This window comes from Ambystoma mexicanum, chromosome 3q (genome assembly GCF_040938575.1).
Source record: "Ambystoma mexicanum isolate Mex_15411 chromosome 3q, UKY_AmexF1_1, whole genome shotgun sequence".
Taxonomy (NCBI): Eukaryota; Metazoa; Chordata; class Amphibia; order Caudata; family Ambystomatidae; genus Ambystoma; species Ambystoma mexicanum.
In genome coordinates this window covers 705801012-705823840 of record NC_090926.1, presented here as the reverse complement: position 1 = coordinate 705823840, position 22829 = coordinate 705801012, and positions in this window count along the sequence as shown.

Here is a 22829-nt window from a genome sequence, read left to right as displayed (position 1 = left end):
GCCACATATACTAGCAAGAAGCTTGAGAAACGCCTTGCTGTTTTCGAGCTTTGGAAGATGTTTGAACAATCGAAGGAAGAAGAACCACCTGCAGACTGCATATTAAATGTATGCACGGAGGGGGTTGAGATGCCTACCGCGCCACCAGCCCCGCCAGAACCAGTCATTGAGGGAAGCAAATCAGAGGTTCTTTACCCGTTATGAGAACTCAAAGCAGCCACAGGGTACAGTAACCCCGCATATGAGTCACCTGCATGTAGTAGTGACGAAACTAAAGAAAAGGAGCAGGAAATTGACTTGGCCTCCACAGTCCCGAAGGACAAGGAGAGGTGCAGCGATAGTAGTAAGGATCGGGCACAGGCTAGTGCACCTCTCGATAAAGAGAGAGAGGGAAAGAAGCGGAAAGGAATTGATGAGACAGCATTCGCGAAAGACAAATGGATGGGAGGACAGATACTATTAAAGCTAGATGGAAAGGGAAGTGATGATCTGTGGACAAGAGGAAGGCACGATGAAGAGCAAAGAAAGGAGAAAGAAGCAAGGGACAAAAGGACGAGAAAGAAGGATAGATTAAGGCAAGAACAGCTATATCGCGAAGAGCAAGGAATACCGCTCAGTCACACACAGTATGCAGCCTATGGAAAATACAGACTGAACATGTTAAAGTTGGAGGAAGAAAGGAGAGTGCACGAAAGTAAGGTGAAAAAGCGGGAAGACGAGGAGAGTACAAGGGCAAAGGAACATAGAAATGAACGAATGAGAGAAGTAGATAAGGCTAGAGAAGAAGTAAAAAAAAGCAAAAGGAGATAGACGAGGAATTGGAACGAAAATGCAGACAAAGGGCACAAGATCTTGAGTATTTGGAGCGGGTATTCGTTAAACCCAATCCTACAATAGAATGGGAATACATTGAAGAATTCTTTCCTGCAAGTGATGCGGTATCAGGTAGAAGCAGGATAAATATTGACGATGACTTCGATACCAGAAACATCGGGGAAATTATTGATAAAATCTATAATGGAATGGGGCTGGAACTAATTTCCCAAGGAGAAAAGGAAGATGAGCGCTTAGAGAGAACTCAGCTATATGACACTGAGGATGTTACTCGAAGTAGTGGGAGTAGGGGACAGTCCCTAGGTACACTAGAAATCGGACAGAACGAAGATGATGCAAGAAGTTGTGTAAACAGGGAATATTCAGAGTCTGACTCCGGTGGGTATACGGAGGACGAGGCACAGGAGGAAGGGAGGCGATGTGAAAAGCCGCTCCCTCGAGGCCAAGGGGTACGATGGTCTGACGCCAGTGAATCTGAACCTAGGACATCGAAGACTATCAAGGCACATGGCAAACATGAGGGAACAACGCGCGATCAGAGGGGGGAGCCAGCATCCACCTGTACAGGCAGATTAAGGGCATTGCCGGGTAGACGGCAAGGTGATAATACTGCCCTGCCAATAGATGGCATGAGTGGGGGAAAAGGAAAGGAAGATTGTGCCTTTCAATTCCTGCTGCTAGAAAAAGGGGGAGTGAGGCAACAATACATTTCATGGCCACACATGGACTGAGAAAACTTAAAAAAAATAAGCTTCCAATGCTGACATTGGGGGCTTGGAAATGGATACACGAGTTAGAAAAGATGACCGGGGGAGTCACCTTAGCTATAGGGGACATTAAGGGCCTCCTGATCGCCATACTTGGTGAAAGGGCTGACGATGTGTGGAAACGGGCTGGGTATCCAAGGGTAACGATAACTAACACTACCCATCACGGAGCACCGTTTAATAATTGTAGAGCAGCAGTGTGGAAAGCACTGCGAACGCTATACCCAGACTCATCAGACATGGGAGCTATAATGACTCGGAAAATGAAAGAGTCAAAGGATCCGTTGATTTATATCCAAAATGTTCAAGACGCGTGGGTGCTCGAAACACATGAGTCTTGGTCAAAGTCTATCCCTGTCTTTTACCACATACCGTGTCAAGGGTTGCCTGAACCGGTGCAAAAACAGATCAAGAAATTGGTAGGGATCGAAGCCAAACCGTGGGCCGAAATACAACTGACAATTGCACACTACTGCAGATTGTTACAAGAAAAGAACCGAAAAAAGGAAGCAACCCGTAAGGGGGAAGAAGCGAAGCTGGTACAAAAGAAGCTCTCAAAGTATACTCTCCAGGGAGCCATGTTGACCATCCCAGCCGAGCCCAGCACGCAGCAAGTAAATTACCAAGCGAATATGGGATATTACTCGAGAGGTAGAGGATTTAGAGGAAGAGGATGGCAAGGTGGCCAGGGAGGTTTCCATGGCAATCAGGGATTCTCAGTCGAGAGGGCCCACAGATCCCTCCAGAGGCGCCCCCCCTGGGTCGCACCCCAGACCTATAATCTCTAAAATACTGAACTTTCAGGATAGAGAACCTATCTTACGGCGATCCAGGGAGGGGGGACCCATCGAAAGAGGGGACTCCAAAATCTCTATCTATCCAGACTACACGCAGAAGGTTCAGAGAGAGCGGAATTCATTTGTCCCGATAAAAGCTAGGCTCCGACAACTGAACCTAAAATACAGATTGCTATATCCATCACGCCTCAGGGTCGTCTACAAAGAGCGGCTGGTATTCCTTGATAATCCAGAGGCGGATTTCAGAATGAACAGATGAGCGGTCAAGCCATGCCGGATGGGCATATGGTCCGACCACCGCCAGTATGCTGGCTGTGCAGAATGACAGGACATGTGGCGGGCATGTGCAGAAACCAAGGCATGTGGCAAAATGGCCAAGGAATGGGAGCAGGTATGGTGAATCAGCCTGCCGCCCCGCAACAAGGCAGTGCGCAGGGCCACAAAGCGCAGCAGCAGGCAGCAAGCTTGCAGCAAGGTGCACAACAAGGGTTGGGGCGTGGCTTGGCGCCGATGGCGAGCTGTAGCTGATCTGCCGAGCTCCGGCCGAGACGCCGTTTCCTGATCCTTTTTCTCCAGCTCACGTGCGGCCCCAGCCCTTGCAGAGGGATGTGCGGTTGGGGGAAGCGGTTCTGCATCTGAATAACTATTGGGCCCGCCGAATTGGACCCCCAGACACAGCTGCGGCACCAAAACGGCTCTTCCCCCTCCCGCTCTAGTCGGATCCAAGATGGCGCCTCGCATTGCATAGCGGAGCCTACGAGGGGTATCCCTCCCCCAGCGGACTTCCAGGCCTGATGGGGAGAAGCGGAAGCACGAGAAAGTAAAACGACTCCCCCCGGTGCCGTCCGTCTGACAGAGGACTGGCCCGGCTCGGGTCACTCTACCGATCCAGCCCCACAAGAAAAGGCGCGCGGCTTCCCGCCCACCCTTAGTCTTCTGAAACTCGCCTCTGTGGGCCGCACAACCAGACACAGGGGCAAAACACAGCTCACGGCCCGAAATTCGGCTAAGCAGAGGGCCCCACTAGCAACTCCGTGAGCGATCTATCCTTTGAGGCCTAGGACATCCGCAACCATCACCTCAAGATGGCAGCCAAGAATAAGTCCAGAGCCGCCACCATGGACTCCTTTGTTTCCGCTAAGGTGAAGACCCCCGCTCTGGCCGGGGCCGGCTCCTCTGAAGCCGCCCGGACGAGCGAGGGAGTGGCCGCCGATAACGACTCGCAGATACTTGATGCCATAGCCTCGTTAAAAACACACATTGACTCTAAGATCGACGAATTCAAAGTTGAAATTCAACTGATCCGCCAAGACGCTCGCAACTTAGCGGAGAGGGTTGCGACCGTCGAACAGTCGACGGAGCAAACATCCACAGCCACCACAGCCATGAATTCAGAAGTTGCCCTCCTGAAGAGGAAAGTTGCCTTCCTGGAGGAAAAGGCGGAGGAGGCCGAAGGCCGGGCCAGACGGAGCAACATCAGGATCCTGGGTGTCCCCGAGGGGAACGAGGGGGCAAATACCACATCCTTCGTTGAAACCCTTCTGCTGCAAGAAATAGGGGCCGGTAAACTGACCCAGGGATTCTCAGTCGAGAGGGCCCACAGATCCCTCCAGAGGCGCCCCCCCTGGGTCGCACCCCAGACCTATAATCTCTAAAATACTGAACTTTCAGGATAGAGAAACTATCTTACGGCGATCCAGGGAGGGGGGGCCCATCGAAAGAGGGGACTCCAAAATCTCTATCTATCCAGACTACACGCACAAGGTTCAGAGAGAGCGGAATTCATTTGTCCCGATAAAAGCTAGGCTCCGACAACTGAACCTAAAATACAGATTGCTATATCCATCACGCCTCAGGGTCGTCTACAAAGAGCGGCTGGTATTCCTTGATAATCCAGAGGCAGCCACCATGTGGCTAGAGGATAATAACCTGGCGGATGGCAAGGACAACTCACGGAATGAGGCCTAACCCCCCCTGATCCCACAAGCGACCCCCAAGTAACAGTAAGAATCATCGTACGTGACGCTGGAACACAGAAGGTAATCCAACTTCAGTTTTTCACTCGGAAACGGCCTCGCTCGGCTCCGCCGCCAGGCCCTCGTCCCACCCCCAGCGTAGAATTCACCCGGTCTAGGCACCCGCCTGACCCAGCTCGCGCCCGACCCCCGGATGGGCTCCGACGGCTCGAGAGCGCCTGAGCACCACGACAATGTTGTAGTCACTGGGCGCACCAGTTTGAGTTCTGTTATTAGTTTTATTAGTTGTACAGTCTTCATGCTTCTTTCGCCAACAAAGCCCGAGATGGGTTCAGGACGTGACCACGACGACTGGAACTTAGTGTTGTTCCCCCCCGCAGCCCACCTACGGAGGACTAAAGCAGAGCCGGACTCCGGAGACCGAGTCCCGCATTACATCCGAAACTCAGACCCGATGGCGGCACAGTTCACTGTGATGACATGGAATGTGAGGGGTATGGGCTCATACCTCAGACGCAATCGTATACAATCCTATCTCAAGAGGAAGAAAGTTTCGATTGCACTCCTTCAAGAGACTCACCTCACGACGGAGGCCATGTCCAAGATTGCAGACCGATGGGCTGGGACTGTGAGAGGGTCCCCCTACTCCAAATATGCCAGAGGGGTGCTAATATGGATAAGCCCGGATGTGCCCTTCCGGATGGAGGGGAGTGAACAAGATAAAGAAGGGAGATACGTAGTGATTTGGGGCACAATGGAACAGACCCAAGTCTGCTTGGTCAACCCCTACTTCCCACACCACGGAATACCGGCGTACCTCGCCACAATGATTACAAAGCTGATTCGGCACCGGGACCGCACCTTCATATGGGGAGGGGACTTCAATTGTGTTGCTGACGCAAGCGCGGACAGATCGCTGCCCCCCCCACACCCGACCAACCTTGCTTCCTGTGCCCTGAGGGAAACTCTGGAGCAGCTCAATCTAGTGGACATCTGGAGGGAACATCATCCGGCTGACAGGATTTACTCCCACTACTCAGCCCCTCACGGAGTCCATACAAGAATTGACTACCTGTTCATTAACAAGGAGCTCGCCCCACATGCTGCAGCTACAGAGTACCTGGGGCGAACGATCTCCGACCACTCCCCACTGACCATGCTATGGCAGTTGAGGGGCCCCAGACCCCCGATCCCCATGTGGAGGATGCCGACTGCAGCACTTGAAGATCTCGAGTTCAGGGAAGACCTTGCCGAAAAATTGGAAGATTACCTGGAAATCAACATGGGGTCGGTATCCTCCTGGGGCACATTATGGGAAGCTATGAAGGTGGTGACCAGAGGTGAAATTATATCGAGAGCCGGTGGTACTCGCAGGCAATTGCAGAGAACGCTTGAAGCACGAGAAGCTGAGATCTCCCGGCTAGAGTCTGCTCACGACAACTCCACAGAGGCCGAGAATATATTGAAGGAAGCCCGCGCAGAATGTCAACAAGCATGGGAAAGACTAGAGAAATTTGATTTCACCACACACACCACCCGATCCCACAAAGAATCGGATAAACCAGGGAGATTACTGGCCTGGCTCTGCAAGCAAGAACACCCCAAACACCTCCCAGTGGAGAAACGGGACGCCGATGGGACATCCCACACGACCCAGCTGGGGATCAATGAAGCCTTTGCCAAATTTTACACCGAACTGTATGCTCACAAGACGCAAATTCCTACTGAAGACATTATAGACACACTTGAGGAGATAGAACTTCCCCGCATCTCACTCGAGCAGAGAGAGGAACTGGAGATGGAGATCACTCTTGAGGACGTACAAGGGGCGATCAGGTCCCTCTCTAACAACAAAGCCCCTGGCAGCGACGGCCTCCCACCTGAGTTTTACAAGGCGTATGAGTCCATCCTCACCCCAGTTCTCCACGAGGTCTACCAGGAGGCATACACGAATGGGATTCTCCCCAACACCATGAAAGAAACCATAATCGTCCCTATGCTCAAGCCGCACAAATCACCCACCGATTGTGAGTCCTACCGCCCTCTGGCCATGCTAAACTACGATGCCAAGATCCTCACATCCATATTGGCTCGCAAGATGGCCAGAGTGGTGGGATCCATCGTCCATGAAGACCAGAACAGATTTGTGCCTTGGCGCAACACCACTGCTAACCTCAGGAGGCTACATCATGTAATGGCTGAAACATACGAGAGGGACGAGGACCGGGCGGTGTTGTCGCTCGATGCTATCAAGGCCTTCGACTCCATATACTGGGAATGGATCAGGGAGGTCCTGAGAAGATTTGGCTTCGGAGGGGGCTTCATCAGGTGTATCGAGGTCCTCTATAATTCCCCAATGGCGAGAGTGAAAACGGGAAGAACGGTATCAGCAGCCTGGGAAATACAAAGGGGAACGAGACAGGGGTGTCCGCTATGGCCCATGCTGTACATACTGGGCCTGGAACCGATTGCATTGTACTTCAGGCAGCAGCTTTTCGACGCTGGTATCAAGGTGGGCACTGTACACCACATAATATCTCTATACGCAGACGATGTCCTCCTTTACCTAAGCACTCCCGAGGTTAACGCACCGACAGCACTGGAGGTACTAGATAATTACGCGAAGTACTCGGGGATCCTATTCAGCAGAACAAAGTCCTCTGCCTTCCCCCTGGCGGGCCTTTGCAACATTCCAGAAAGAAAACTTCCAGTGATAGGAATAGGTTGGCAACTGGTCAAGTTCCGTTATCTGGGGATCAACGTAAGCCATAACCCGCTACTCACGCACGAACACAACACTGAGGTCGCCATCATGAGTCTTCGACGCTCTATAAAATTCTGGTCAAAGCTCCCATTGGCCATGGTGGGCAGGGCAGCGATAGTCAAGATGATCGTACTCCCCCGATTCCTATATTTCTTCGTGAACATTTGCCATTACGTTCGACCGCCCTTCTTCAAGAAGCTGGAGGCTATCATCAGGGATTTCCTTTGGGGCCCCCACAGGCACAAACTGTCACTATCTGTTCTCTCCCTGCCACATAAAGAGGGTGGAATAAAGCTGCCGGATCTCCAGTTATACTACCTGGCCGCCCAGCTGAGTCACATAACGAAATGGCTCTCAGACGAATCTTCGGCTGAGACGGAACTACTGAGGCAATCCTCGAACAATGTGATCCCCAAGGAGACCCTGTGGCATCCTACACGGCAATCCCTGGTCACCTCACAACTGATTGACCTGGGAAGGAAGATATGGGCCAGGTCCTGCTACATCAGGAGAGTACAACACCCATATTCTCCGGATAACCCCATCTTAGCAGACACCTGCCGAACGGATGCAGACCTCTCCACGGCAAGGAGGTGGGAAGAAGCCGGCATATACACGTGGGGCGACATGTACGATGAAGGGGAATTCAGGGACTTTGAATCTCTTAAGGCCGCCGAAGGAATACCCCCGGGGCAGTTCCTCTGGTACCACCACCTTAAACAGACTGCCAAGAAACAGTGGACCGGCTGGCCGGAGGAACCTTCCCCTGACCCTCTACTTCAAGAAATGCATGACCTCTCGGATGGCTGGAGACCAGTCTCCAGGCTCTACAGCAGACTATGCGACAAACCTAACCCTAAAGGCAAAGATCTGAGAGCGAAATGGGAAGCGGACTTTGGGACCCCGATCACGGATAAAGAATGGGAGAGAGCGCTAATATTTCCCAAAAAAGTGTCCAGGAATACCAGATTCGGTCAGATTCAACTGAACGTCCTGTACAGGACATACATGACCCCTCATAGGGTCGCCTCCTTCAATAAGACATCCTCCCCTGCATGCCCATGGTGTGGGAACGATAAAGCGGACATGATCCACATGTTCTGGACTTGCACTAAGGCGATGACACTATGGTCCAAAGCCAAACAGACTTGCATGGACGCTGGAATGACGAGGTACAAATGGACCCCCGGCGAGTGCCTCCTGGGGAATTACCCCAGACCTAGCAAGTCCAAGCATGCTGTCAGACTAATGGACATCTCATGCATCCTGGCTAAGAGAACAATTGCAATGGCCTGGAAGACGCCGTCGGGCCCCAGGCATGAACGGTGGCTCAAAGAACTCGAGAGATGGACAGTAGCAGAAACCAGGGCCTGGCAAGAAGGAATCACGTCAAGCGGCGAAACCGAATGCGGCACCCTGGAATCATGGAAGGCCCTCCTCAGAGACATACGCTTCAGCGCCGACTACAAACCCCCCTGAAATCTCACAGCATCATACTGACACTATCCCCTGATGCCAGCACTGGAGGGACAGCCCTCATATGCGACCCCCCCTGCATCCTGAAACTCTGGGTCGCAGGCCCTAACCCATCCATCCACTGTAAGTTCGCTGTAACATGAAGACTATTGTTGATTTGTTTGTTCCCTCCCCCTCCCCTGTTCCCCTTGCACCGCCCCCTCCTTTGTTTGAACCACCGTTTGATTTCTCGTTGTATTGCACGTTTTTTTTTTCCACCAAAATCAATAAAATACGTTTTAAAAAAAAAACAAGGGTTTCAACCCTCAAACATGGGGAACTTACAACAGGAGCAGCCCCAACAGGCACCACCACCGGTGCCACAAGGAATGAACAATGGAGAAGAAACCAACCCCGGGAATGGGGGTATTCCACAAACTTACAGTGGGCCGAACCTATACATAAAATAGGACAGCTCATGGGAAACTCTGATGTGCTCTATCCTATCGGTGACACCAGACCCTAATAGGGAACCCAGAGTAAATGTCACCATAGGTGGTAAAGAATATACCTTCTTAGTTGACATGGGTGAGACATGTTCGTGCATACAAGAAGGCAAGTTTTCCTTGTCCGGCGAGGCTATAGATGCTCAGAGTTTCACTGGAGCTTATAGCAGAGTTCCCTTTACAGGCACACTCCCAGCCTCAGTGGGAGAGCGTGAAATGAATGTGCCCTTATTGTACTCATGTCAGTCCCCAGTAAACATCATGGGTCGAGATTTGATGACAAAGTTGAATATGACAATCTTGTTTACTGAGGATGGTATAGTGAGCTCCACTCCAGGAATGCATTATTCTAATGTGTGCGAAATGATCAGAGCATACTCTGGACGTACAGCCATGAGAGCTATACCGCTGGAGCCAGAGGTTTTCGCATATGGTGTACGAGTGCTTATAGCGGGATTGCCACGCCTCGCAGACAAACCTATGAGAACCCCTGACAAATTTCTATTTAGACCAAGAATACCCATGCATGAGGAAGAGGGACACATATTTCCCTTGGAAATACAATCTGCTGCAGTAAAGGGGAAGGTGTTCCTGGTAGAAGGATATGATGATGAAGTAAGGCAATGGTACGCTATTATCGCCATTGAAGAAGGGCATCGAGTGACTGAGGTCACGGATGACGATCTGTTCGAAGAAAACCCTGACTTAGAAGAAACAAGAGTGGAAGTAAGTCTCATATTCTGGGTCAAAATGATCAAACGAGAAGTGCCACAAAGAATGATGCTGGCGATGGTACGTCCAGAATATTTTGAGGAGGACATGGCCTAGGTGCCTGTCGCAGTATGGACAACAGGGCCTCATGACGTAGGACTCCTGAAGGGGGCGGGAGAGGTGAATATTAAACTAAAGCCAGGAGCGATCCTACCAAGAGCGCAACAATATCCCATGTCCGGAGAGAAGCAGATGAGGGGATCGCGAAAACAATTTCTGCCATGATGGAACAGGGCATCCTTGTGACGTCAGAATCACCCAGTAACACAGTGATCTATCCCGTCAAGAAATCGAAGGGCGGGTCTTGGCGTTTAATCCAGGATTTAAGGGCATTAAATGACATTGTCGAAGCCGAGTTCCCTCTAGTCCCTAACCCGTCTACAATTTCGTGCAACATACCCACTTAGGCAAAATATTTCACGGTGATCGATTTGAAAAATGCATTGTTCTCAATTCCGTTGCACCGTGACTCGCAAGACTTGACATTGTTTCCATTCAGGCAAATGGTATTGTGAGTCCCCATACATTTTTAACACAGTCCTGCAAATGGACCTAAGCAATATTGCGGTAGACGGTGTTGTTTTGCAGTATGTAGATGACATTCTGATCTGTAGCACCACTGAGGAGCAATGCAGGAGTGACTCTGTTCAGCTACTAACGATACTAGCTGAGAAGGGGTATAAAGAGGATAAAGAAAAGTTGCAATACTGTCAGCGGGAAGTGCTTTACATAGGGTAACTAATGTCTCATGAAGGGAAAAAGATAACCCCAGAAAGGGCTGAAGCCATCATGAACACGGCCAAGCCACTCACGATCAAGCAAATGCAAAGCTTTTTAGGCCGTGCAATTATGTCCGAGCTTGGGTCTTTGACTACAGCTCGTACACCAAGCCCTTGATTCAGGCCCTGAAGAAGGCCCAAGAGACAAAGGAAGAAATCGAGTGGACTGAGGCAATGCAAAGGGGTTTTTCAGAACTCAAGGGGGCAATTTGTAAGGCTCCAGTTCCCGGGATCCCTAATTATGCAGAAGAATTCTATCTGTTCTCACAATTTTATGACACAATTTTATGACGGCAGTACTTGCTCAACGAACATCGCTGGGGTACAAACCTCTAGCGTGTTACAGCGGGAGCCTGGACCCGGTTATGAGGGGCCACTTCCCATGCAAACAAAATCTGACCGCCGCCGCGTTTGCCATCGAGAAGGCGTCTTCCATTGTAATGGGGTGCTCATGACATTGTATGTCGAGCACTCACTGTTCGCCATATTGGAGAAACCAAAAAGCACATTGACATCCCAGAGAGCATCCGCCTATGAGGTGATCATCTCTAATCCATCGATCAAAATAGTTCGATGTAAAACGGTGAACCCTGCAACGTTTATAATAGAACCAGTAACCGAGGGTGAACCAGTCCATGACTGTGCAACCTATGAAGAATTCTACAATGAAATCCTAAGGTTAAAGGAAAATGCCCTGCCAAGCGTGGAGGTTGTCTTCATTGACGGGTCTTCTAGAATCGACCAAGAAGACGGACAAAGGTATACAAGCATAGCCATGGTGAAACACCTGGCGAATGGGGAGTTTCGGGTACTCGTCAGTGCGTGAATACCATCTCACTATTCAGCCCAAGCTACAGAACTGGTGGCATTGATACTCGCCATCGAAAATCATGCAGATCAGGAAGTGACAGTGTACAGTGATCCCGCCTATTTGACTTCCACCGTGCATGCAGGTTTAGCACGATGGAAAAGGAGGGGTTATCCCCGAGCAGACGGCACGCCAGTGCAACATGCAGCCTTACTGGATAGGCTGATAAAAGCACTAGAGCTCCCAGTCTGCATAGCGGTTATGAAATGCACTGCTCACACCAAGGGGAGAGATTTTGTGTCACGTGGAAACCATGAAGCGGACACGGAAGCCAAGCGCATGGCATCCAAGAATGAAACAATCATGGACGTGGAGGTGGCACGTACCCATGAACTAATGATGGTAGCACGAGCCACACCAGAAGCCTATAGCAATATGGGGCGGACTCAGTTAATGGAGCTCCAAGGGGAGGCACCTCAGGAGGAGAAAAATGTATGGAAGCGTCGAGGGTGTTCTTTAAACCCCTCTGACGGATTGTGGAGGAACGACAGCACTGGTAAACCAGTAATGCCTGTCACCCTTCTAAAGGTTGCGTTAGAACAGCTCCACTACCCCTTACACATGTCAACAGAAAATCTTGCTACAACACTCGCAGAAGACAGTTCACGCCGAATTTAGCGGAGCATGTTGCATTTTTTATGCTCAACTGCATAATTTTTCAGCAATTCACCTCTGGACACACATTAAAAGAAGTAAGAGGAATCATTTCCTGACCTAATGGACCATTCCAGCACCTACATATCGATTATGTCGATATGATTCAGGTGTGTAATGGGTTCAGGTATTTAATTGTAGTGGTGTGTCCTTTCTCAAGATGGATAGAAGCAGGTCCCTGTACACAACCCGATGCAGCCCGTGCCGCAAAATTTCTGGTGAGGGAAGTGTTCCCGAGGTGGGGGCTGTGCGAGGTAATGAGATCAGATAATGGGCCCCATTTTGTAAACACAGTTTTTAAGCAGATTAGCTTGTTGCTTGGTATAACGCACAAGTTCTCGTCAGTGTATCACCCAGAGGGAAATGGGATATGGGAGCGGCTCGACGGCCTGTTAAAAGAGAGAATAGCCAAATTGAAGCGCACATTAAGGAAGGGATGGTTGCACTGTCTACCACTAGCATTGTATGCTCTTCGGAACCAACCAGGCTCCGACCATCATCTTACGCCGCACAAAATTGTTACTGGTAGAAGGAAGAGGACCGCTCTTACCCCCCCAAACAGGGCTAGATGTGATGCCCAGCCTGCTAGGGAGGTTCTGGGATCAGAGATGAAGGATTACCTTGACTGTCTCACATCCAGCATCACTGTCATTTGAGGCCAGCTGCAGCGACAGCATAAAGGGAACAGCACAAACTACAACAGACAGTGCTGATACAGGCGCAGCTCACAGCCTTCGTGCGCCCCTTGTCTTCCCTGGTGACAGCATCCTTGTACGAAATTTTACAAGGAAAAAATGGGACGAGCCAAGGTTTAATGGCCTTTTCACCGTAGAGGACTGCACCCTGTCCGCTGTCAAACTCGAGGGTAGAAGAGCCTGGATCTTCCTAAATAACATCAAACCGTTTATAGGAGAGAGCACTCCCACTGCATCCACCTCCAAGGGATCTACAGACAAAAGGGAAGAACCTCAGCACATGCAGACAAGATCTATGGTGAGGAAGAAGGACGTGTGAGCAGAGAAGAAAGGAAAAGAGCCAGTTTGTGAAAATTGTGTCCACTCTGAACTTTTCCTTTATGCATAGAAAGAGATAAAACCAAGCAAACTAACACTCTGTGCAGCCAAAAGTGCAGGGTAAAAAGGAGAATCATATATTCCGAAACCGCAGTGACACGGGTAACTCGAACACATTGAACCACACGAAGCATTGAACATGAACTCTAAGACTCTGATAAGTAGTAAAATAAGACATTTCTGAAAACCAAAAAACGTTAGTCTAAAGCATCCAATACCAAGACTTTGTGCACAGAACTTATGGTACATCCCGGCAGAAGTCTCAAGTGGAATGCACTCACCTATTTTCAGCTCATGCTCCTAACAAATCTGTCACTCATAGGGAGAGGAACAAGTGTCACAGAATACATTCAAGATCCAGAAAATAAGAAGGTAATCAGGCAACTACTGAATGTCATCACAGAGGTCTTCGTCGAGTTGCCCGAGCACAGTGAACAAGAGACTAATGCTCCCATCCTAAGTAATCATTGATGAAATAACGTATACATTATTCTTCCGAATCATAGTGGAGTGCCCAGGACTTGTCGGGAGAACCACAGATACACTGACTTTCATCAGAGATCCCCGAAACAATGACTTTTTAAACCAAGTGTGGTATAAACTGAACCACGTGGTAGCAATCCACGCAGCAGGAAACTGCAAAAACTGCTCACGACAAAAGAAAGACACACAATGTCTTGATTAGACTAGTCACAGACTATCCAGAAATGGTGGGAAGGCCTGCTGATGTTGATGTTGTCACTTTCCTCAAAGATCCAGTCAATTTCCTACACATGAAGACTCTTCTCCACGGGATCATGCTCCAAGTGGAACTATTCAACTTCCAGCGAGAATTCCTAAGGAGATTCCTGTGAGACTGTTCGCCGAGGGACAGATCGAGGGAAGTGCAAAGACTGTTCATGGCACAAAAAAGGGCCTGCGATCTAGAGGCCAGAAAGTAAGAGCGAATGTCGTTGACACCAGAAGACAGCAGATACGCATTCTGAGTCTTCTTCCACCGCATTGAGAACTTTTCAGAACTAGTGGGTAGACCCATCACTGTCGACGTGCCCACCTTCCTAAGCAACCCAGCAAAGAACGCGCAACTCAATAGGCTCCTGAGAGCTATCATCTCGCAGCTGAGAAGCAATTACGGATTGCTGAGGAGAGACTTAGGGGGGGGGAGATCCACGATAAAACTCTTCATCATCCTTCCGCCGAAGACAGAGTAAGAAAACAAGGACAACGTTCTCCATTCTGATAACATAGGACAGATTGAGAAGAGCGGAAACAAGGATAACCACATTGTGTTCGTATTTTATTTTTATTTTTATTTTTATTTTTATTTCTGTATTTTTTCTTCTATTTTTCATTATCTTTCTGCCGTGGAGCAGATGGAGGAGAGAGACACTACTCTTCAACGTGTCAACGAACGACCAGTTGGAAGGAACGGACACAAGAATTTCACCATCGTGTTTTCCATTTTCAACATCTTTCTTATTTCTTCCTACCTTCTCATATGTTCAGTTTTATTTTTATTTTTTTTTTTTCAACATTTTATTTTTACATGATTTGTACGGAATCCATCACTTCATGGTGTCATTGCGAACAGATTCTTGCATGTCCTCAGGGCCATGGTGAATTGGAGGGGTGACCTGCGACTTTGTTTATTATAGAAATGCAAAATGAAAATGATATGATAAAGACGGTAGTCTAACTTTTCTCCATAGTCTAGCTAAATGGTACTGTGCCGCATATCGCAAGACTACTAGTTACACCCATAAAGGGGACATTTGAATAATACTTGTCACTTTAGTATTTGCTGAACCTTTTTGAGCAACGAGATCAAAGTAAGAAAGGAAATAAACTATTGACTATGGACTTGATCGGCATGGGGGCCCAGAACAGTAACCTAGTTTTGCCACCCGCGGCGGGGCACCCTTCTTCCCTGGAAGGAGATGCTGCAAGCTAATGTTTAAAGCCATTATATGTATATGTATAGTGATTATTATTGTGTTTTTGTCTCTAACGTTCAGAACTGCATTTTTTATTGGTGCACGGCCTGTCTCATTGTCTGTGCATCCACCAGATAACAAATATCTGGGTCCCACAAAAGCACCCAGACCATATATCGTCATCCCTGTTCCTAGAAAAGCTGGTGGTAAAGCAAACAAACTGAAACTGAATGTAATAAATAGTGACAGCTACACGGTTGAGGTTATGAATGATGAGAAAAGCTGGAGACAAGGTCAGCTCGGAATGAATGATAACATAGCACTGTCCACGGCACGCCCCACACACTGAGTGCACACGTACAAGGGCAAGTGTCAATGGCTACGGGACCTCAGACCAAATCAACAGTAAAAGAAAAACTGCTATGGAAACACCGGCTCCAGACAATAGTGGAAGTAAACAAGAGGAGCCAGATGAGAACCTAAGGAGAGGGGACATGACAGAATCCCTCAAAGAACCGGAAGAAGCCACGAAAGAACCTACTGAGAAAACACATGCGTTGGTTGAATATGTTTTTCCGCTCATACTTAGAGCAAAGAAGCTACATGAGGAGCTCAGCAAAAAAAAACACAGAAACTGTAATAACGAGCATGCCTGCTCCAACGCCAGAAATAAGCATCAGGCCTACAATGCTGCCACGCGTTGGGAAGATGACGAGCCAATGGTGGTGGGAGGAGGTCTACAAAAGAATGCATGAGGGAAGGAAAAGAAACACAAAACATCCCCCTGTTACTGCAGGGCAGGAAATGAAACCTGCCCCACCAAGGATAGTACCCGAGAGCCTACCCGAGCGGAAGAGCAGTACGGACGTATTCAGAGAAATAGTGATAGCCAATAACAGAAAAATGTTAAGAAACAAGAGAAGCCCATATGAAACAGACAACGAACTAAACGATTACTTGGACAGCACAGCACATCTAGGAAACAACATTTGGTAGCAACACATTAAGGAAGTTGGAAGGAGTCAATCAGAAGAGGAAGGTTTTCTCTGTGCACTCCTGCCATACAACATGGGCAAGTCCAAAATCTTTGTGGCGATAGAAGTTGATGTCCCCACTGCACACTGCATGTCACACGTAGCAATGTGCAACACCAGGGAGCAGTTTATGGGGAGAGACGCCTCCCTGATATGGGACAATGAAAAGGATTTCCCTGATGAAGATCAAAACAAGAAACAGGGCGCACAAAAAGAATCATGTGATTAGATATGAGAACCCTGACGTCAAAGGATCAGGAATAAGATGGGAAATAAACCCGAGACTGAATATCCAAGGGAAAACAGCTGAAGAAGCTCAGGCCAAATGCAGATTTGAGGGTCAGTCGTGTCCCCAAATGGATGGGAAGAAGGGGTCATGATCTGCCGAGCCTGGATGGTCCTTGGAGCCTGCCAAGATGCAATAGAAAATTCACAAAAACTATGCAAACCATTGTGGCCAAGATTGGTAAAGCTGCTAACATGGGTCGAAGACAGAGGAGGACCCCTGCAAATAGTACCACTGGAAAACCCAAAACTGTGCTTCTGAAGTAATGGCACAAGGAAAATGGGGGAGAATCAAAACTGCGGATGAATATATGAAGCCCCAGGGATGTTCCAAGGAACCACAGTCCTGATGGACCATTACTGGGCATGTGGATCCAAGGCATACATAAGGCTACCAAGGCACTGGGGAGGCATATGCACACTGGAGAACGTCCTCATTCCAGCACTGGTGATTCCAAAAAATGAACTGAATTTGGACAGCTTCCCAAAAGCAGATGCTCACCTGAGGAAAAGGAGGTCTGTGAAGTTAATGTCGATGATGAAGAGAGAACATTACTTCTCCACCAAATCAGAGGACACATTTCATGCCATTCCCTACGAACACAGGCTGCTTAGCCTAACCTCATCCATATTCACAACAATATCACAAGTTAGTGCAAATACTAAATGGTTACAGATAACCAGATGGGAATTACTGCAGACCATCAATACCAGCATAAAAGGATTCAACGCGATTAAAGAAGAACTAAGAGCAGTTTGTCTGATGACTCTCCAGAACAGATATGTGCTTGACATGATTACAGCGATGGATGGAGGTGTTTGTGCAAAAATCGGAGAATCATGTTGCACATTTTATACCATCGCACGATGAGGAAAATGGAACCCTCACCGAGGTCATAGGCATGCTGACAAGCCTAAAGAACCAGATGACCGAGGAAACAGATGAAGTGGACGATGACAGCTGGTTTGGGAATTTATTCTCCTGGGTCCCGCAATGGATGGCTGACATATTCAAGTTTCTGGGAGCCTTACTAGCTATGGTGCTGCTAGGATTCTGTTTACCAAGATAATCATCACACATTGCCAGAAATCTGCAAAGAAGGCCATTGGGATGAAAATGATGGTCGATATCGAGCCAGGCAGGCAGCCCAGAGACCTAACAGACGAAGAGATAAAGGACTTCGTGAAGGCCAATGAGTTTGCACCAGAGAGAACAAAATTCACTTATCCCAAGAAACAAAGAAGGTATGAAGGAAAATGGATTTATTGCAGTCCAAATGGACAATGCCAGCTGATGACCTGGAACAAAGATGAGCATGTGAAAACAGCTGGGAGTTTGAAAGGGGTGATAAAGATATGGACACCAAAATTGCATGCATTCACGCCATCTTGTGTAAACCCGGAAGATGATGAACAAGACATTGAAGAAACAAAGAAACTAAATATAAAGGAGGAAGCAGAAGTGGTTGATGAACAGACCAGAGGGGGGGAGTGTAGAGGAGGTCCCAGATATGGCCTGCACCCCTAACCACTAGTGCGAGTTGCCAGTAAAATACTCGCCAAGGTATGTGACGTATGAGGAGCAACTGAACCAACAGAGAGCCGCATTGGGCCTCTGCCCTGTGTACATTAGAAGATCATTACCTGTTGAAATGCCAATAAGCAGACAGCCCTGGGCAGCACGGTACCCAATCAGACAACCATACCAGCCGCTGATATGAAACGATGAGTATTTACAGACTGTCCATGAGGAGACACAAAGAGCCCTAATGGAAGGCAAACGATGATGAGAAGAGGGCCTGGACAGACTAACGCATGAGGAAGGGAAACACGCGAACGCGTTTATCCACAAAAGAAGGGCAAGAGACACGAAGGACAGCACAAGGTTAAAACATAAGAAACGTCATAGCGAAAGAACCAAGATGGAAGAATCAAACCCGTTAACCGTGTGTAAATAGGCTTGAAACGCAAGATGCTAAGAAATCAATACTGCTTGCAATGCTTCGTAGAGGATAGAGCGGCAAGCGCCAACCATATATCTACCTCAATAAGGCACAATGTACACATGCAACCTCATTTTGTAAAAGCAGAAGTACGCCCGGGCGGCCAAGGCCTAACTGGTCGGGTTTCATATCCATGCCCAAGCCAGGGGAAAGAACGGAATCGAAACTCAACAAAGGACAGCTCAGGCCTGGGAAATCGAGGTCAACCCAAGAGAGGGGACGAGCTTCAGCTAAGGAGAATCAAAACTTCAGAGCATACCAGTCTCCTCTGTGAAGGTCAGGATAAGGAGGACCGGGCAGATGGTGGAGCTACATGGAGAATTAAATACACCAAAAGCTGGAAACTGAAGCAGTTTCACGGTGAACCAACACGTGACCAGCCAGGCGCGAAGATGTACCACCGCCTGATGTCATCCAGATCCAAGGGGTGCCATAACTTTTCCTGATAAGACACTACAGTTTCGACGCCTTCCTTAGCCAACTAATTAACACATCGCCCTAAAACCACTGATTGATGGAAGGGAGGCAGGGTGAATCTTGGGACACTAGGCACCTGGGTGTCCAGCCTGCTTGCTGCTAATTAAGGTGGAGATTTATGGTCAGGGGTGTAACTTGCCCAATCACAATGGACCATTTAATCTAGGGTCCTATGGACACTGTAACCAATAGGACGTCGTACTTACAGTGACGTCCATCGCGTGTGATGTAGAGAGATGGGCGTAGACGCCCACCAGATAACAGTTAACCAATCCACATGCTCTATTATCATATACAGATACAACACCTATACTTAAGTTACCTTGCCAACCAATTATATTGTGTGATGATTTTTTATAGAAGTAGACGTCCATGATGACAAGTTTAGCCTATAAAAACGGCTGTTGGACTAAAGTTCGAGGAAGTCAGAGCGAGACAGGTGTATGCAATACTGATGATTTCCATATGCTGATGTATTTATCATTAAACGGACTTCCCTTTGCCAATTTACTGAGTCCTGATTTTTGAGATGTGCTGGAGTATGTGAATCCTGCACCCTGCCCTCACATGGTGCAGCTATACAGTATTACAAGTTCTCGGGGGTTGAGTACTGACCAATGGGCCCGTCAGTAATTTCCTCTCCTCGTGAACACATTCAAGTCCTCAGCCTCCCCAACACCCCCTCTGACCTTGGACCAGTACCCCAGGCAGCCTGCTCAAGTCCTCCTACCTTGCACCAGACTCACTGACTATAGCCCACTACTGCTGGTCCACCCTCCTCCCACCACCCCACTAACTACATCCCACTATCTCAGGCAGTCCACTCTAGTCCTCATAGCTCCAGCCCCCCCCCACTGACCTTAGCCCACTACCCAAGTCAGCCCCCTCAAGTCCTCACACCTTCCACTTACCACACTGACAACATCCCACTACCCTTGAGAGTCCGCCTTCCTCCCACACCCCCACTGACCATGGCCCACTATCCCAAGCAGTCCCCTCAAGTCCTTACACCTCCCTCCCCCTCTCACCTTGGCACACTACCCCAGGCAGTCCCCTCCTAGCCTGCCCACCTCCCACCACCCCCACTCACATCAGCACACTACTCTAGGAAGTCCCCTCAAGTCTGCACACCTCTCGCCACCCCACTCACATATGCCCACCACCCCAGGGAGCTCCCTTCTAGTCTGCCTTTCTCCCATCATCCTCACTGACCTAGGACCACAACCCCAGGCAGCCACCTCAAGTCCTCACGCCTCCCACCACCCCAACTGACAAGATCCCACTACCTCCTGCTAGTCTGCCCTCCTCCCACCACCCCACTGACCACAGCCCACTACCCCATGCAGTCCCATCAAGCCCTCAACCTTCCCACCAACCCCACTCACCATAGCCCACTACCACATGTAACCAATATCCAGAACACTCAAGGAAAAAAATCTAAAGAAGCCTTGCACAACAAGGTACTAGCCTGGTTGTGTCAGAGAACTGGTCCATGGGTGGTTAGACGCATGGACTTAATTATCACTCGCAGAATAGACCATAGCGATTGGTGCTCACAACCTAACAGTGACTGCATGATAGTGGGTTGTGGGGCTGGCACCCTACCTACCTTTCTTAAACGCTGTAAATATCTACCCAAAGGTACTTCGAAGTGCAACCTGATTCTTTAAATGTCATAGTCCTTCATTTGAACATTTTCTTTTGTGCCCTTCTCTGCCATAGCTATTGTGTTATTGATGAATGTTTTCACAGTTGTTTGTTGGAGAGATAGCTGTCATTGCTCACCCCAACCTGGCATATTAGGAGGCTCACAGTCTGGAGCTAAATGTGTCTCTTGTAAGCACATAACATTTATACTGTGATTCCTGTCATAGTTAGCTATGAGTCCGGAATTGTTATGGTTTGTGATACCCTGTATGTTCCAAGATAACAGAGAGATGCCGTCTCCCACTTTTGCTCCTTGAAAAGACATTGATGCCCTTCAATTAGATAGCATTACCATTTTATACACCACCACAGAAGCACATTGCCCCATGGAGGCAAACCCATTACATACCGTTTTAAGATGCTAAACAACGGATTTATGCACTAAGATTGCCACCCCAAACCCCCATACCTCTCCAACTTCGCAATCCAAACCCCCATCTGCACAGACCCAACTCCACACCCAGCCTACACCTGAAACCAAAATATATCGGCCTCACCCCCGACCCCCACATAAATAACCAAAAACTGAAAACCTACAACACCAGCAGTGACTGCGGTAATGAGCGGGGGCATTAGCAGCCGACCGGTTCCAAGTGGCTCAGGCTCATGGACAAGTCATATGTCACCTTCCTGATATGTACATGTTCATGCATCTGAGATTGATTACTCTTAGCAAGCATGACCTTTAGCTCCAGTGGGGTCAAAAAGAGATACAAGGGTCCGGCAATGCCATTGCGAAGAAGGTGGTTTTGTCCATGTGGAGCACACAGAGCTTGGCTGGCTATATCATTGCATAGCAAATGTTCTTCTGCCTCTGGATGTTCTTTGCTGATTGAAAGGTCATCCTCTGTTCTTGTACCAGAGGACTGAAATCTGGGAAAAGTGGGATTATTGTGGAAACCCAGCGGAGTTCACCCTTCTCCCTGGCTGCTTTAAGCAATACATCCCTGTCATGGTAAATAAAAATGCACGCAATAATGGGACGTTCAGGGCCACCAGGTGGAGTTGTAGACACCAGGGAGTGGTGCACCCTTTCCACGAGAAACATAGTGTTTTTTCAACAAATTGTTCCATATTTGCAGTGGGTGTGGACTCTGAGATTCTAAGGATGCGCACATCCATTGTGCCGCAACCTCCCTTCTAGGTCACCATTTTTGGTGGTGATTTTCTTGACAGTTTGTTGTAGAAGGGAGACCTCCCTCTGCAAGCCCAAAACCTTGTCCTCTCCATTGCTGATTCTATTCTCCGCTTCAGTCATGTGCCCACATAGTTTATTTATAGCAGATATCTCTACCTTGGAAGTTAATGTGTTCATTTTTGTGCCAAGGGTGTCTGTTCTATTATTTAGGGCCAAGAGAGTATGGTTAAGAGGTGCAACGTTCAGCTGAGAGGGGCCCAGAGAAGGCAGCTGAGGAGGCACTGATGCGTCCATTTTGGTATATTGGTCCAACTTAGATTGTTTCTTGGGGTTCACCATCGCACACCACAATGCAGGATATCAAGGGTCTCAATAGTTCAGTTAAAGCATATTCATATGTGTGCACACGTACCTCGTGTTATTAGCAAGCCAAGCAGAGTGTTCTCGTCCTGAGATCAGTAAAACAGTTGATTAACCTGACAGTAGCGGGGGACAAGGTGGTTCGTCAGCGCCCTCTACACCCAGCGCAGCCACAATTAATGGTGGAGGAGAGCAGGTCATTTTATCCGCATGCCGCTGGGAAACCATCAGGGCTTAACATACATCAACTTTTGCCAGGTCGTAGCCCACTGGCAGAATGGCAGACACAGCGGGATGCAGGACACTAGTGTTTGCAACTCAGCCCAGTGATCCGCAGGTGTTGTTACAGGGGGAGAGGAGATCCTGGTTATACTTGCAGCACCGTTTCCCCTTGCTCCTCCAGAACCATCACAGACAACATTGGCTCTCTTGCCCCTGCACTCGCTGGTCTCCGCAACCACTCTTTTACCACTGGATCTTTCCCATCCTCCCTCATGCACTCCCTTGTGTGCCCCCTCCTGAAGAAATATGGAGCAGACTCTACCTGTCCAGCCAAGTACCACCCTATTTCTATCACTCCCTTCCTTGACAAACTCCTGCAGAAGCTTGCCTTTCTACAATTTACCTGACACACTGAACTTGTTGTT